Consider the following 11100-nt stretch of genomic DNA (forward strand, 5'->3'; position numbering starts at 1 on the left):
CTACGGCGGGTCACGTGTGCCGACTCGACTCGGAGACAATCAACCACCACGCGTCAGGGGAGAAAATAAAACCCTCCTCCTAGACGGCCACTCCAACACTATCCCGCGGGATGTCCCCTCGAAAAAACGAGTAAAGTCCCTTGCAGCGCGGACAAAGGAAAAGCCCGTGGGCTTTATGGGCTTTACCTTCTCTCCCATTAGGAGTGCATTGAGAAACCTCAGAAATAACCCAAGAAAGCTTCTTGGAGAGATTGCTGTCACCCTCACACTGTCTTAAAACAACACTCGTTTGCTTTCCACACGGATTTTAGGCCGCTTTTTACAATTGAACACCCAAATTGCTCCATTTACTCTCACTGCGGCGGGCCTCTGGTACTCCATGGAGTACCAGGACTAGTTCGGCCCGGCGTTCACCCCCCCGAGGAGTACCAGGGCCCAGAGCGGAATACATGGATGTTATCGCCCTGTTACCGAATTATATCGATACCGATGTGCTTTTCACCTCATTGCTGAGTGGATTTATAAACAGGAACACCGAAACAGCTCCTTTCAGCTTCACGGCAGAAACGCCCCTGGTAATCCATGGAGTACCAGGGGAAAGCCTGTAAAATAAGCCCATACACACTTCTAACATGGCCTTTATCACCCTGTTACTGCATTACGATGACACCCATTTGCTTTTGATCTCATTGTCTGCCAACGTACGGAAAAAGCGGGGGGGCATTAAGGGGGGGAGAGAGAGAGACATGGAGATTTTCTCAGCCTCTCATTCTTTTTTTTTTTTTTTTTTTAATTGAACATAAATAGTACACGCAAATGTACAAATAAACATGGCAAGGTAGAACTGAATGTCAATGAAACAACCAGGCATGAAGAAGAAAAGGACATAAGGACATTCGTTCTGTATGTATTCAGAAGTTAATAGTGTTAACGGTTTGTGAGAAATTTACATTGCTAGACAAAAAAAGAAATTAAAAGGAAATAATTAAATAAATAGATAGACCAATGAAATTAAAACCGAAAAAAAAAAATGCAAGGGGAATACGACATGTAATTAAGTTGGCGATTCACAAGGAATCTCAGACATCAAACTGTATATTTTTTGTTGTTTATATATAAACATATATAAACAAACATATATTGTTTGTTGTTTATTTTTGGGATATATTGAGGAATATTTAATGGAAAGGAGTCACAATCGCTTTTTGACAATGTCGAAGTGTATAGGTGGCTATAGAATTTAAAGTTTTCATTGGAAATGATAGCCTCATCTGTAATTTCCTTGTTGTTAAGACGGGCTTCCGCTTTGCTCCGCTCCTCCTCTCCTCCGCTCTTCCGCTCCGGGCCCTGGAACTCCCGATCCGCGGGACTTCGGTGAATTCCGGGCCAGTTTTTTGCTCTTCTGCTCTCCTCCCCTCCTCCGCTTCTTCGCTCCCCCGCTTTGGACCCTGGAACTCTTGAACAGGGCCGGGCTTCTGCCCTCCGCCTCTCCTCTGCTCATCCGCTCCAGGCCCTGGCACTCCCTGTGATCCAGTCATTCGCATGTGCGTGCCCGGAGGTCCGGGAGCTCCACTCAAACGTCCGGGGGGGGTAAGGGTAAGGGGTCCTGTCCCCCCCCCTCGCCGCCTCTGAGAAGAGAAACATCTCCTCCACTCCTCCGCTCCTCCGCTGCGGAACCAGGTATTACCGATCCGCCGGACTCAGGCGAATTGCAGAAAGGGGTTTTGCCGTCCTCCGCTCCTCCGCTCCTCCGTTTCGGGCCCTGGAACTCCCGAACCGCTGGACACAAGCGAATCACGGTCCGGGCTTCTGCTCTCCTCCGCTCCTCACCTCATCCGCTCCAGGCCCTGGTACTCCGTGTCCGCGGGAACCCCCCCCAACCCACAAAAACAAACTCTCACACACACACAAACACACGCACACACACACACACACACACACACACACACACACATACACACGCATACACACACACAAACACACAAACACACAGAGACACACCTGAACTCATCATAGCTGTGCTAATAGCATTGGCCGAAACGTTTCCACAACCAAACCAACATTAGCTCATCCACTCATTCACATATGTGTGTGCCCGGAGGTCCGGGAGCTCCAGTCATAAGTCCGGGTGATCTATGTCCGGAGAAGGCTCACATTAGCCGCTCTAAGGGGTCCTGCTGCCCCCCAGCTTCCCGGCCTTTGAGAAGAGACACATAACTCCGCTCTTCCGCTTCTCCGCTATGGGCCCTGGTACTCCCGATCCTCCGAACTCAGGTGAATTGCGTGACGTGCTTCTGCTCTCCTATAAGCCCCTACACACTTCGAACACGGCTGTTATCACCCTGTTACTGCATTTCAATGACACCCATTTGCTTTCGATCTCAGTGTCTGCCACCGTACGGAAAAGCGGGGGGGTGGGGGGTGGGGGGGCATAAGCGCATTCGTGCTGTAAGTAATCAGAAGTTAATAGTGTTAACGGTTTGCGAGAAATTTTTAATGCTAGACAAAAAAAGAAAATTAAAAGGATATAATTAAATAAATAGATAGAAAAATAAAATTAAAAACGAAAAAAAAAAAATTGTGAGGGGAATATAACATGTAATTAAGTTGGCGGTTCACAGGGAATCTCAGACATCAAACTGTTTTTAATTGAACATAAATAGTACACCCAAATATACAAATGTACAAATAAACATAGCAAGTTAGAACTGAATGTCAATGAAACAACCAGGCATGAGGAAGCAACGGACATGAGGACATTTGTTCTGTATGTAATGAGAAGTTAATAGTGTTACAGGTTTGTGAGAAATTTACAGTGCTAGACAAAAAACGAAATTAAAAGGAAATAATTAGATAAATAGATAGACAAATGAAATTAAAACCAAAAAAAAAAAATGCAAGGGGAATACGACATGTAATTAAGTTGGCGATTCACAAGGAATCTCAGACATCAAACTGTATATTTTTTGTTGTTTATATATAAACATATATAAACAAACATATATTGTTTGTTGTTTATTTTTGGGATATATTGAGGAATATTTAATGGAAAGGAGTCACAATCGCTTTTTGACAATGTCGAAGTGTATACGTGGCTATAGAATTTAAAGTTTTCATTAGAAATTATAGCCTCATCTGTAATTTCCTTGTTGTTAAGACGGGCTTCCGCTTTGCTCCGCTCCTCCTCTCCTCCGCTCCTCCGCTCTTCCGCTCCGGGCCCTGGAACTCCCGATCCGCGGGACTTCGGTGAATGCCGGGCCAGTTTTTTGCTCTTCTGCTCTCCTCCCCTCCTCCGCTTCTTCGCTCCCCCGCTTTGGACCCTGGAACTCTTGAACAGGGCCGGGCTTCTGCCCTCCGCCTCTCCTCTGCTCATCCGCTCCAGGCCCTGGCACTCCCTGTGATCCAGTCATTCGCATGTGCGTGCCCGGAGGTCCGGGAGCTCCACTCAAACGTCCGGGGGGGGTAAGGGTAAGGGGTCCTGTCCCCACCCCTCGCCGCCTCTGAGAAGAGAAACATCTCCTCCACTCCTCCGCTCCTCCGCTGCGGAACCAGGTATTACCGATCCGCCGGACTCAGGCGAATTGCAGAAAGGGGTTTTGCCGTCCTCCGCTCCTCCGCTCCTCCGTTTCGGGCCCTGGAACTCCCGAACCGCTGGACACAAGCGAATCACGGTCCGGGCTTCTGCTCTCCTCCGCTCCTCACCTCATCCGCTCCAGGCCCTGGTACTCCGTGTCCGCGGGAACCCCCCCCAACCCACAAAAACAAACTCTCACACACACACAAACACACGCACACACACACACACACACACACACACACACAAACACACAAACACACACAGACACACCTGAACTCATCATCGCTGTGCTGATAGCATTGGCCGAAACGTATCCACAACCAAACCAACATTAGCTCATCCAGTCATTCACATATGTGTGTGCCCAGAGGTCCGGGAGCTCCAGTCATAACTCCGAGTGATCTCTGTCCGGAGTAGGCTCACCTTAGCCGGTCTAAGGGGTCCTGCTGCCCCCCAGCTTCCCCGCCTTTGAGAAGAGACACATAACTCCGCTCTTCCGCTTCTCCGCTATGGGCCCTGGTACTCCCGATCCTCCGAACTCAGGTGAATTGCGTGACGTGCTTCTGCTCTCCTATAAGCCCCTACACACTTCGAACACGGCTGTTATCACCCTGTTACTGCATTTCAATGACACCCATTTGCTTTCGATCTCAGTGTCTGCCTCCGTACGGAAAAAGCGGGATGGGTGGGGGGGCATAAGCGCATTCGTGCTGTAAGTAATCAGAAGTTAATAGTGTTAACGGTTTGCGAGAAATTTTTAATGCTAGACAAAAAAAGAAAATTAAAAGGATATAATTAAATAAATAGATAGAAAAATAAAATTAAAAACGAAAAAAAAAAATTGTGAGGGGAATATAACATGTAATTAAGTTGGCGGTTCACAAGGAATCTCAGACATCAAACTGTTTTTAATTGAACATAAATAGTACACCCAAATATACAAATGTACAAATAAACATAGCAAGGTAGAACTGAATGTCAATGAAACAACCAGGGATGAGGAAGCAACGGACATCAGGACATTTGTTCTGTATGTAATGAGAAGTTAATAGTGTTACAGGTTTGTGAGAAATTTACAGTGCGAGACAAAAAAAGAAATTAAAAGGAAGTAATTAAATCAATAGATAGACAAATAAGAAATTAAAACGAAAAAAAAAAAAAAAAATTGCAAGGGGAATGTAACATGTAATCAAGTTGTTTTTTTTTTTTTGTTTTTTTTTTTACCAAAAAAAAAAGGAACCTCGGACATGGGTAACTATATTTTTTTGTTTTCGGATTTTTCCATAAGTTTTAAGGATTTTTTTTTTTTTTTTTATATTTCAAAATCGTTTATGAAGACATTAAAATTTGGGGAGCATTTTTGCATTCTGTTCTTGTGAATGAAGAACTTGGCCAGGCCTAAAAGAACATTGACACAGAGTTCATCTGTTATGTTGCTTATAAGTAAACAGAATGTTATATCATCTTTTGAGAAGGAAACTGGTGACGATGGAATGAGAAGGAGAAAAAATATATGGTCAGTGGTTTCAATGTTGTCTTCACAAAATGTACAAATATTATCTTCAAAATTAAAGCGTACCCTCGATAATTCCTTAGATGGGTAGATGTCAGTCATAATTTTGAAGTGGGTCTCTTTTGCCTTGGGGGTATGGGTAGAGTCAGATACATAGTTCGCAGCGTGGCAATCGATTCCTCATCAAATTTATTTAAAATATCCTTTTTTTTTTTTTTGACGTCCAGGGAATAAGTTTCCTGTGAAACATTTCCTAATAAAGGAGTTGCCGCGCTTTCTGTCCACAATTGAGATTCCCTGGAGTGATAGTCGGGGTAACTGTGGTTGTACGGTTCGGTGCGTCATTATATTTTTGGTCAGGAATACAAATTGTCGAGGCAGTGCGTTTCGTAACTTTAGCAACTCTAATATGGGAGGCTTGAATCTGTGTGTAGTACAGAACTGCTCATTGTCCAGAGGACTGCCAGTGTCATCCATCAAGTCAATTATCGACCATATACCTTTCTCAAAGCATTCCTTGTAAAACAGAGGTTTGTTGCCATGCAGTACATATCGATTGTTCCAAACTATTATACTGTGTGGTGAGAAATTGTGTACGTATATCATTTTCCAGTATAATAATATTTGTTTATGGAACTCTGAACATTTGACAGGAATCTTGTTGATATCCAAGTCAGAGATAAGCAGAAGACTCAGGCCGCCGACTTTGTTGAATAAGTAGTTTGGAGTACAATACCAGAAAGAACGATGAGGTTTGATCCAGGATTTCAACCAGTTCACCTTCAATGTCCCATTCAAGCAGTCCGACTCTATCACTTTCAGCCCTCCTTCACTTGTTTCTTTCACCATATGTGATTTTTCTTAGATGGTGTGGTCTGTTCCTCCAGATAAAGTTGAAATTGATTTGGTTAACAGATTTTACGAGTTGATTTGGAGCAGCATTGGAATACGCTGGGTATATACATCTGGATAAACACATCCATTTTAGTCAAATATATCCGGCCTAATATTGATAAATCTCTCTGGAGCCATATATTAGAATTAAGCTTTACTTTGATTCAGTTTAGATTCAATGTTCCTGGATTGATTTAACGTTTGGTCCTTGGATAGGAAAATGCTCAAGTATTTTATTTCTGATTTCATAGAAACATCGCTGATTTCCTTTAGTGGCGAGTCATGCAGCGCAAGAAGTTTGCATTTCTTTAAGTTTAATGACAATCCTGAAGCCTTGGAGAATGTTTTGGTTTTTTTCAGCACTTATTGGGACTTGATGTTCATTTTTCAAAACTAAGGTTGTGTCATCTGCCAGCAGGCTAATAACAATTTCTGTCCCCAACATTACTTCTGTCCCACACGTATACACACACACACACACACACACACACACACACACACACCTTAATTCCACTCTTTTATATACGCATGTCTGGAGTTCCGGGAGCTCGTTCTCAACGTTCTGGGGATAATCATAGCTGTGCTGATAGCATTGGCCGAAACGTATCCACAACCAAACCAACATTAGCTCATCCACTCATTCACATATGTGTGTGCCCAGAGGTCCGGGAGCTCCAGTCATAAGTCCGGGTGATATCTGTCCGGAGTAGGCTCACATTAGCCGGTCTAAGGGGTCCTGCTGCCCCCCAGCTTCCCCGCCTTTGAGAAGAGACACATAACTCCGCTCTTCCGCTTCTCCGCTATGGGCCCTGGTACTCCCGATCCTCCGAACTCAGGTGAATTGCGTGACGTGCTTCTGCTCTACTATAAGCCCCTACACACTTCGAACACGGCTGTTATCACCCTGTTACTGCATTTCAATGACACCCATTTGCTTTCGATCTCAGTGTCTGCCTCCGTACGGAAAAAGCGGGATGGGTGGGGGGGCATAAGCGCATTCGTGCTGTAAGTAATCAGAAGTTAATAGTGTTAACGGTTTGCGAGAAATTTTTAATGCTAGACAAAAAAAGAAAATTAAAAGGATATAATTAAATAAATAGATAGAAAAATAAAATTAAAAACGAAAAAAAAAAATTGTGAGGGGAATATAACATGTAATTAAGTTGGCGGTTCACAAGGAATCTCAGACATCAAACTGTTTTTAATTGAACATAAATAGTACACCCAAATATACAAATGTACAAATAAACATAGCAAGGTAGAACTGAATGTCAATGAAACAACCAGGGATGAGGAAGCAACGGACATCAGGACATTTGTTCTGTATGTAATGAGAAGTTAATAGTGTTACAGGTTTGTGAGAAATTTACAGTGCGAGACAAAAAAAGAAATTAAAAGGAAGTAATTAAATCAATAGATAGACAAATAAGAAATTAAAACGAAAAAAAAAAAAAAAAAATTGCAAGGGGAATGTAACATGTAATCAAGTTGGTTTTTTTTTTTTGTTTTTTTTTTTTTACCAAAAAAAAAAGGAACCTCGGACATGGGTAACTATATTTTTTAGTTTTTGGATTTTTCCATAAGTTTTAAGGATTTTTTTTTTTTTTTTTTTATATTTCAAAATCGTTTATGAAGACATTAAAATTTGGGGAGCATTTTTGCATTCTGTTCTTGTGAATGAAGAACTTGGCCAGGCCTAAAAGAACATTGACACAGAGTTCATCTGTTATGTTGCTTATAAGTAAACAGAATGTTATATCATCTTTTGAGAAGGAAACTGGTGACGATGGAATGAGAAGGAGAAAAAATATATGGTCAGTGGTTTCAATGTTGTCTTCACAAAATGTACAAATATTATCTTCAAAATTAAAGCGTACCCTCGATAATTCCTTAGATGGGTAGATGTCAGTCATAATTTTGAAGTGGGTCTCTTTTGCCTTGGGGGTATGGGTAGAGTCAGATACATGGTTCGCAGCGTGGCAATCGATTCCTCATCAAATTTATTTAAAATATCCTTTTTTTTTTTTTTGACGTCCAGGGAATAAGTTTCCTGTGAAACATTTCCTAATAAAGGAGTTGCCGCGCTTTCTGTCCACAATTGAGATTCCCTGGAGTGATAGTCGGGGTAACTGTGGTTGTACGGTTCGGTGCGTCATTATATTTTTGGTCAGGAATACAAATTGTCGAGGCAGTGCGTTTCGTAACTTTAGCAACTCTAATATGGGAGGCTTGAATCTGTGTGTAGTACAGAACTGCTCATTGTCCAGAGGACTGCCAGTGTCATCCATCAAGTCAATTATCGACCATATACCTTTCTCAAAGCATTCCTTGTAAAACAGAGGTTTGTTGCCATGCAGTACATATCGATTGTTCCAAACTATTATACTGTGTGGTGAGAAATTGTGTACGTATATCATTTTCCAGTATAATAATATTTGTTTATGGAACTCTGAACATTTGACAGGAATCTTGTTGATATCCAAGTCAGAGATAAGCAGAAGACTCAGGCCGCCGACTTTGTTGAATAAGTAGTTTGGAGTACAATACCAGAAAGAACGATGAGGTTTGATCCAGGATTTCAACCAGTTCACCTTCAATGTCCCATTCAAGCAGTCCGACTCTATCACTTTCAGCCCTCCTTCACTTGTTTCTTTCACCATATGTGATTTTTCTTAGATGGTGTGGTCTGTTCCTCCAGATAAAGTTGAAATTGATTTGGTTAACAGATTTTACGAGTTGATTTGGAGCAGCATTGGAATACGCTGGGTATATACATCTGGATAAACACATCCATTTTAGTCAAATATATCCGGCCTAATATTGATAAATCTCTCTGGAGCCATATATTAGAATTAAGCTTTACTTTGATTCAGTTTAGATTCAATGTTCCTGGATTGATTTAACGTTTGGTCCTTGGATAGGAAAATGCTCAAGTATTTTATTTCTGATTTCATAGAAACATCGCTGATTTCCTTTAGTGGCGAGTCATGCAGCGCAAGAAGTTTGCATTTCTTTAAGTTTAATGACAATCCTGAAGCCTTGGAGAATGTTTTGGTTTTTTTCAGCACTTATTGGGACTTGATGTTCATTTTTCAAAACTAAGGTTGTGTCATCCGCCAGCAGGCTAATAACAATTTCTGTCCCCAACATTACTTCTGTCCCACACGTATACACACACACACACACACACACAAACACACACACACACACACACACACACCTTAATTCCACTCTTTTATATACGCATGTCTGGAGTTCCGGGAGCTCGTTCTCAACGTTCTGGGGATAATCATAGCTGTGCTGATAGCATTGGCCGAAACGTATCCACAACCAAACCAACATTAGCTCATCCACTCATTCACATATGTGTGTGCCCAGAGGTCCGGGAGCTCCAGTCATAACTCCGGGTGATCTCTGTCCGGAGTAGGCTCACCTTAGCCGGTCTAAGGGGTCCTGCTGCCCCCCAGCTTCCCCGCCTTTGAGAAGAGACACATAACTCCGCTCTTCCGCTTCTCCGCTATGGGCCCTGGTACTCCCGATCCTCCGAACTCAGGTGAATTGCGTGACGTGCTTCTGCTCTCCTATAAGCCCCTACACACTTCGAACACGGCTGTTATCACCCTGTTACTGCATTTCAATGACACCCATTTGCTTTCGATCTCAGTGTCTGCCTCCGTACGGAAAAAGCGGGATGGGTGGGGGGGCATAAGCGCAATCGTGCTGTAAGTAATCAGAAGTTAATAGTGTTAACGGTTTGCGAGAAATTTTTAATGCTAGACAAAAAAAGAAAATTAGAAGGATATAATTAAATAAATAGATAGAAAAATAAAATTAAAAACGAAAAAAAAAAATTGTGAGGGGAATATAACATGTAATTAAGTTGGCGGTTCACAAGGAATCTCAGACATCAAACTGTTTTTAATTGAACATAAATAGTACACCCAAATATACAAATGTACAAATAAACATAGCAAGGTAGAACTGAATGTCAATGAAACAACCAGGGATGAGGAAGCAACGGACATCAGGACATTTGTTCTGTATGTAATGAGAAGTTAATAGTGTTACAGGTTTGTGAGAAATTTACAGTGCGAGACAAAAAAAGAAATTAAAAGGAAGTAATTAAATCAATAGATAGACAAATAAGAAATTAAAACGAAAAAAAAAAAAAAAATTGCAAGGGGAATGTAACATGTAATCAAGTTGTTTTTTTTGTTTTTTTTTTTTTTTTTACCAAAAAAAAAAGGAACCTCGGACATGGGTAACTATATTTTTTTGTTTTCGGATTTTTCCATAAGTTTTAAGGATTTTTTTTTTTTTTTTTATATTTCAAAATCGTTTATGAAGACATTAAAATTTGGGGAGCATTTTTGCATTCTGTTCTTGTGAATGAAGAACTTGGCCAGGCCTAAAAGAACATTGACACAGAGTTCATCTGTTATGTTGCTTATAAGTAAACAGAATGTTATATCATCTTTTGAGAAGGAAACTGGTGACGATGGAATGAGAAGGAGAAAAAATATATGGTCAGTGGTTTCAATGTTGTCTTCACAAAATGTACAAATATTATCTTCAAAATTAAAGCGTACCCTCGATAATTCCTTAGATGGGTAGATGTCAGTCATAATTTTGAAGTGGGTCTCTTTTGCCTTGGGGGTATGGGTAGAGTCAGATACATAGTTCGCAGCGTGGCAATCGATTCCTCATCAAATTTATTTAAAATATCCTTTTTTTTTTTTTTGACGTCCAGGGAATAAGTTTCCTGTGAAACATTTCCTAATAAAGGAGTTGCTGCGCTTTCTGTCCACAATTGAGATTCCCTGGAGTGATAGTCGGGGTAACTGTGGTTGTACGGTTCGGTGCGTCATTATATTTTTGGTCAGGAATACAAATTGTCGAGGCAGTGCGTTTCGTAACTTTAGCAACTCTAATATGGGAGGCTTGAATCTGTGTGTAGTACAGAACTGCTCATTGTCCAGAGGACTGCCAGTGTCATCCATCAAGTCAATTATTGACCATATACCTTTCTCAAAGCATTCCTTGTAAAACAGAGGTTTGTTGCCATGCAGTACATATCGATTGTTCCAAACTATTATACTGTGTGGTGAGAAATTGT

Source organism: Fistularia commersonii, unplaced genomic scaffold (assembly GCF_037954325.1).
Source record: "Fistularia commersonii isolate RoL2024-O1a breed Wild unplaced genomic scaffold, RoL_Fcom_v1.0 HiC_scaffold_44, whole genome shotgun sequence".
In the NCBI taxonomy this organism is placed as follows: Eukaryota; Metazoa; Chordata; class Actinopteri; order Syngnathiformes; family Fistulariidae; genus Fistularia; species Fistularia commersonii.